The 7,500-nt window shown below is 43.0% G+C and overlaps 1 protein-coding gene across 3 annotated transcripts in view; it reads right to left on the bottom strand.

The window, feature by feature from the left end:
• Nucleotides 1–7,500, bottom strand: part of LOC143298773 (protocadherin-7-like) — a 275,058-nt gene that overhangs the window by 96,438 nt on the left and 171,120 nt on the right. The gene's annotated exons all lie outside the window — the stretch shown is intronic.

The following is a 7,500-nucleotide window of genomic DNA, read 5'->3' as shown; positions in this document are numbered from 1 at the left end:
TTAGAAGTCCCATCATCTGCATCATTTCAGTGGCAGCATTCCAACGCCGCTCACAGAGTCCCCCATACACAGCCATACACCCGTGTTCGCCTGCCACAGTCTAAGCGTGCAGCAGTCCATAGGGAAGTATCGAAGTTAGATCGCCAGAAGCCAACACACCAAAGACCACCCACCACCTACTGAGCCCCGTACTGACGTCAATAATCGCTTAATCGTGGAGCCAGACTGAGTGAGCGTCCTCTCTCCAGAGTGGAAACCGCCTTCCAACACTATTCACAAGCTTATGACCGCCTTCATCGAAATTGAATCAAATGGTAAACGTCAACTTCAGACAAGTAATAAATGTATTTTCCCGTTTCTCAAGTTTCACGCCATGAATGCACACAATTATCTCAGAGAGCCAGAGCTATATTTTTGCGAATGTTGCTGGCATTTGAAAATTGTTGTTTCGCAAACACAATCATAGCCCGGTTCCAACAACAATACTCTGCATTAATCAAACCAATCTTTTGAAAAAGAAGTGTTCAGTAATTGGCTGGAGTTTCTAACATCAGTGATGAAATATCTTTTTCTCTGTTTAGAAAAAAAGTATCGTCTTCTAATTTGTTCCAAAATCTGGTGGACAAACTATCCAAATTCATGCAATAGTTTCGAAGCGTCTAAAAGCAACATTAGGTAACTTATTCCAGACGTATCAGACCACTAAATAAATGCAATATCAAATAAAAAGCAATGGCTTCACGGCATGTCGTAGATCCATACGCTTCGACTACATCTATTACCACTGCTGTTATTCCTACCGCTATCAAAAATCTCCTTGACACCAACACCATCTTAAAAGAATTTTTTTTTTTACCATGATGAATAAAACAAAGTTTCTTGCAGAAGTGTACTTGGGTACACTGCCCAACAACAACAAACAAAAGAAGAAAATAAATAAATAAAATAAAATGGAAGAAGTGAAGATGAAGATTCGATGAGGACATAAAAAGGCCGAGAGGTCTACTACTACTACTACTATAATCAGAGCTATAAAACGCTGTTGCTCCTACCAAAATTGTAATCAAAGCTATAAGCATCACATATACAATTTGCACCTTGACAAATGTAGACTACCAAAATGAAATCTGCAGTCCTCTTCTTCCGAATCTCTGATGTCTGAGACGTCCACATCCGGAAAGATAAAAGGAATCCATGATCATTCATTCCTCTTGCTGCAGCGTCTCTCGCTTTAGAAAGAACGCGATGACGATTGACGTCACAACTACGACAATGTTAAAGTACGGATGACGTCACACCATCATATTATATCATCTATCATGTGTCACGGTTACTTGGCTTTGTCAGCCTTTTGCTTGACCATTATGATTATAAAAAAGAACAAACAGAAAAAAGAAGAAAAACTATTAATAAGAGTGCGCTGTAACTTATACCATGGCTAGCTTCCAACAGAGAAATTTATTCGAAAGCCATGATTCTTCGAGTGTTTCTCTGATAGTGATAATTCATTTTCATTTTTTTAAGAGTTCCTACAGCGACAATGTGACTAGAAAAGATTATTCCGCAAGTTAAAAACCCTGTTAGTAAAAAGGTTCGATTTGGTGAGTGTATACATCAGTTTTAGTGGGTGTCCCCAGGTATGAGTACTGTCCTTTAGAGTAAAACGATTTTGTGCTATGCTTTTATCATAATGTCCATGTGAAATTTCAAATGTCACAGTCATATCATCCCTCCTTAACCTGCGATACTCAAGACTTGGGAGTTTCGAACGACTTAGTCTCTCTTTGTAGGACATTACCCATCCCTATAATTTGCTTGGTAAATCCTCTCTGCACTCTTTCTGTCAAATCAATGTTTTTAGGGGACCATACTACATTACCATACTCCAGGATTGGGCTAACTGATAATCTAAATAATGGCACCATTACATCTTTATTTTTGAACTGGATAAAATGAGTTATCATGCCTGCTATTCTATTTGTTGAAAATACGTCCACAAGTTTTACATATCACAGATGTAAGACAAACTGGACATTACTTGGTTCATTCTTATAACCTTTTCTAAAAATAGGTTCAACCTCCACTCCACCCAAACAAAGCAGAAGAAGAAGTAAGAGGAGGAGGAGGAGAAGTAGCAGAAGAAGAAGAGGAAGAAGAAAAATAAAATGATGATAATGATGGTGATGAGCAGCAGCAGCAGCAACAGAAGAAGAAGATGAGGAAGAAGAAGAAGATGATGATAAAAAGAATAAAAAAAGGAGATGATGATGATGACAATAAGAAGGAGGAGCTGGAGAAGAAGAAGAAGAGGAGGAAGAAGAAGATGATAATAAGGAAAAAAAGATGATAATGATGACCATAAGAAGAAGAAGGAGGAGGCGGAGGAGGAGGAGGAAGAAGAAGTTCTTTGCTCGAATTGTTTGGTCAATCAATACACAGAAGCCCATTGACTTCAAACAGTCCTTCTTGATAATGACGGAGAATTGTCTGAAATTCTCCCCAAATTGTCTCAAATTATCCATGACCTTCCAGACCCCCACGATCACTCCCCCCTCACCCTCCCCCCCTCACATCTCTCTCTCTCTCTCTCTCTCTCCTGTCTCATTCATTCACCGTTCCCCTGTGCGTCTGCTCAGTCTGCATCTTTAATTCACGCCATTAGCTTTTGGCACCAGACGTCTGCTCCGCGATAATTGGAGGAAAGGCGACGGTTGTTAACTCTGCGTTACAACAAGCGACAACTTGTAGCCGACAACTTGTAGAGGATTGTGCTGCTCCTCTCTCTCTCTCCTCTTTTTTTTCATTTTTTTTTATCACGTTTCTCGCAGAAAATCGAAACTTTTGAGAAACCCAAGCAACGTCAGACTTCCAAGTTAACCCCCACCCCGACACCCACCCCTAGAGAACAACAGTATGGCTGCTCGTTATATTGGCGAGGGAGCACAATAGCCATTCACTTGAAAGCCTATTCTTGGACAGAAACGAGTGAACGTGGGAGTGGCGCCTACGAAGGAAGAAACGAAGAGGAACAAAGAAGGACAAAGAAGGAATGAGGAGGATGTGGAGGGGAGGGGGCGACAGGGATGAGAATGAAGAGGGAAGAAGAAGAAGAAGAAGAAGAAGGAGGAGGAGGAGGAGGAGGTAGGAGGAGGAGGAGGAGGAGGAGAGAGGAGGAGGAGGTAGAGGATGAGGAGGAGGAGGAGAAGAATAACCAGAAGAAGAAGAATCAGAAGAAGAAGAAGAACCGGAAGAACCAGGACCAGAAGAACCAGAACCAGAAGAAGAACCAGAAAGAAGAGGAGAAGGAGGTGCTGGCAAAAATGGAGGAGCTGAAGAAGAAAGAGAAGAACTATTTTTTTTTTTTTTTATTATCGCGCTGCCTACCCATTCCGCGACAAGTTGTACACGATGATTTACACGCACAGCATTCTGCTCAGGGGAAAAAAGACGGGACGCGTGGCTACAGTCTCAAACACGTTTCTGCTAGCCTTCTTCAGGAGGGGCAGTGGATAGGTGTAGGCTTGTCTGTATGATTGTCTGTCTGTCTGTCTGTCTGTCTGTCTGTATGCCTTTCACGACTGTGCAAACTCTGATGTTGCAATCGATCACTGATTCTGCAAAGTCTCTTGGGTTTGTCAGAGAAATTTGGAATGTATAGGAAACAAGTGCAATGATTATTTTTTTTTTCTCTCTGCTTCTTCAAACAGGCACAGACAGACAGATAGACCTCCACCCCCCCACACACACACCCCCCGCCCCCTCACACACACACACTCGCATGTATACACGTACTCCCATCCAAAGCCATTGTAGATTGAAGAGAGAGAGAAAAAAAAAATCTCAACTTCTTTAGTCATCTCCCAAAACCATCCTTTCAAAAAGGTAGCTGCTTCCGTTTTGTCGCCTCTAGCATTAAAAATCTGCAACAGAAATAAAGAGTAACAAATCCATTAAAAAAAAAAAAAAAAAGTATGTCATCGAATATTTATGGCAATGTCACTTCCTTCCATTGCGCTTTACGCGAAATTGCCCCCACAAAACCAGCAGGCCCCCGGACTGCGGAGAAAGACTAAAGACCGGAAATTACCCAAATTTGAAATGGATTTGTTGCTGACTCCGGCGATCGCAAGCCGACAGGCGATAACGTAGAGCGGGAACCAAGGAGGTAGCGGGACGCCCTGTCAACCCAGTTTGACAAAATTAATGGTTGTTTATAATTGACTTCGATGAGTTATGGTGATCGCAGAATCGATTTTTACAAGTATTTCTTTCTTTGCGTCTTTTCACTACAAATGATTTTTTTTTAAAAGTATTATTATTCCTTTATAAAAGGGGTAACAAAAAAGAAACAAGAACAACAACAACAGCAGGGCACGAACAGACCATTGGCAATTTGTCAATAATTATGTCTTAGAATTTTGAACTAAGTTTGTTTCTCGTTGACATGACCGCGTATTACTTGTTTTTTGTTTTGTTTTGATTTTGTTTAAAAAAAAATCTTTTATAGTATGACCAGATGCTTGCACCCCTTCAGGACGGGCAATAGCCAATACTTCAAGAAATTATCCGTATCTCTCTCTCTGTCTGTCTGTCTCTATCGGAAACTCTCTCTTCCCCAGTCGAGGACCGTTTTTCAAGTTCGATGACTACATTAAAACATACAAACAAACAAAACAAAAACAAACGAACAAACAAACAAAAAAACAACAACAACAACAAAAAACACACAAACAAACAAACAAAAACCAACCAAACAAAAAAAACAACCAACCAAACAAAAAAAAATCAAAAAAAAAAAAAAAAAATCACACACCAGTGCTTGTCAAAGCGTGTCGAAAATAGTATGGTCTGGTCTGGTCTTGTCTCTCTCTCTCTCTCTCTCAATGAAAAAAAAAATCAAAAAAATCTAGATCTATATCTGTATATAATATGCACGAATGTACATATGGCTTTCTCTTTTCTTTGCTTATTTCCAATCCAATCTCCAAGCTGGAAGCATACAAGAGCCCTTCAATGACATCTTTCGCAAACAAGCGTTTGCAGGAGACCCCTACCCTTACCCTTACCCCCACACCTTCATCTGCTCGTTAGGTGACAGGTGTAAATATGATTGTGATTGTGTCTGTCTTCGCTTGCGTTCGTGCATCAGTGTGTGTGTGTGTGTGTGTGTGTGTGTGTGTGTGTGTGTGTGTGTGTGTGCGTGATGGAGAGAAGGGAGGTGCGGGGAGAGAGAGAGAGAGAGAGAGAGAGAGAGAGAGAGAGAGAGAGAGGGGGAGAGAGAGCTTGTGTAAACGTGCGCGTGTACGTGCGGATATGCACTCGTGCACGGACGCGCGCGCGTGTGTAATGCGATGATACATCAAATAGGCTAATCCTCCTTCCCCATTACGGCTTACTGATCTAAAGAAACACGATGATCAATCATCAATCACCGTCCTCCCTCCCTTCCCGTCCGTCCATTCGTCCGTCCGTCTGTCTGTCCCTTGGACTCTCTTTCTGTCTGTTTCTTTGTCTGTCTGTTTGTCCCTTGGACTCTCTCTGTCTCTGCCTCTGTCTCTCTCTCTCGCGGTGTGGCGGCTGTTTTGGAAATACACGTTTGTCATTTCCCCCTTATTTTCTGCCCCATCATCCGCTCTGTCTCAGTGGAGTGGTGCTATTCTCACGCTGCTCATCTCGATCCCCTAGCTGCACTCAACCCCCCGCATCCCCTCTCTCCCCCTTCTCTTCCCTCTCGGCATGCCCCCCCCCCGCCCCCCTCCCCCCCCCGCCCTCAATCTCTCCCCTCACTCTTACCCCCCATCCTCGCCCCTCCTGAAAAGGGTGAGGAGACCAATGGCATTGCTTGCTCTGGAGGTACCGCCGCTAGGTGACAATGTTGTATGTACCATACGCTTCCTTTCAATATAATAATTTTATGATTATGTCCTGGCGTCAACCGGGCCCCAAGAGATACAAAAACATCACCTGCAGAGCTGGGTCAGGGAGTTTATTAGTCTTTTTTTAAAGCAAAACTCCCAAAGACGCTTTCATGCATAAAGTGGATAGCACTCGGGTCTGTGGTCCCGTTTGAACCCAAAAGCACACACACACACACACACACACACACACACACACACACACACACACACACACAAACAACCAAAAAAATAAAGCAAAACAAACAAACAAACAAACAAAAAAAAGAAAAAAATACAGACAAACAAACAAACAAACAAAAAACCCACACACCTCTGGGTTTCGGTCACACGTCGGAAAGGTCCTGCGATTTTTACCTCCCGGGTGGTAATTTTCGAACCCGCGCCCTCCAAGTCGTCAGTCCCACGGCGCTAACCACTTCGCCACGGCGGCTATTTAGCAAGTATGTGCTGTATAGCTGTAGCACGGCATCAGTTCTGGTAGTAAAGTAATAGAACTAGCGTGAAAACAACAGCAACGAATTGCAGTGAATAAGTTTCCGTAATATGAAATAAATGGACTCCAAACCATTGTGAACTTAGATTTTTAGATTTTTTTTTTTAAAGGGGAAAAAGTAAAAAGAAACCTTCCCTCTATTTTTCGCCCTTTCTATAATCTTTCTCTTTATTTATACCTTTCACATCTCTCCATCCCCCCTCACCCCCGCGCCCCCCCCCCCCCGCTCCCCGCCACGCCCCCCCCCCACCCCCCGTCTCTCTCTCCCCCTCTCTCTCCCCCCCCCCCTTTTTCTTTTTCTTTTTCTGTTACTCATTATTTCTGTCCGTTTGTATGTTAAGTCTGTCTGACCGTCCGTATGTATATCCCTGTCTCTGTCAGCCTCTTTCTCTGTTTGCCCGTGTGCCTGTCTGTCTGTCTGTCTGTCTCCCATTCTCTCTCTCTCCCTCCTTCTCTCCTAATTCCGCTTTCCTCCCTATTCACCTGCTATTTTTCTTTTACTCGGTGGCACATTTCTCTTCTCGAACATTCATTTTCTCTCGATGGGCGATAAATATCATGCTGGCACGCACTCACGCACGCACGCACGCACGAACTTTTGTTTTGGGTAATTCAGATATCTTTTATACTGAGTAGAAAGTCGTAAAAGTGACGACGTCTTGGAGACAAAGGCACAATCATAGTCATAGACATACATAAAGTCGGACAGGAAAAAGAAAACAAAAACAAAAACAAAAACAAAAACCTCGCGCAGCGTGCGCACTCGCTTGCTCGCGCGCACACACACACACACGCATTCACACACACACACACGCATTCACACACACACACACACACACACACACACACACACACACACACACACACACACGCACGCACGCACGCACGCACGCACTCACACACACACACACACAAGAAAGTCTTTGTAAAAAGTCTTTTTTCCCGTCTATTATCACTTTTGGTGGAAGCCTTAAACTTAAGAACGAACACACACACACACACACACACACACACACACAAATACACACACGCGCACGCGCATCTGAATCGATTGTTGGAACCAATTAAGGCAAAAAAAAAAAAAAAAAA

Source organism: Babylonia areolata, chromosome 24 (assembly GCF_041734735.1).
Source record: "Babylonia areolata isolate BAREFJ2019XMU chromosome 24, ASM4173473v1, whole genome shotgun sequence".
In the NCBI taxonomy this organism is placed as follows: Eukaryota; Metazoa; Mollusca; class Gastropoda; order Neogastropoda; family Buccinidae; genus Babylonia; species Babylonia areolata.
The sequence above is the reverse complement of the archived record's forward strand: the minus strand, read 5'-3'. Positions and strand labels throughout refer to the sequence as shown.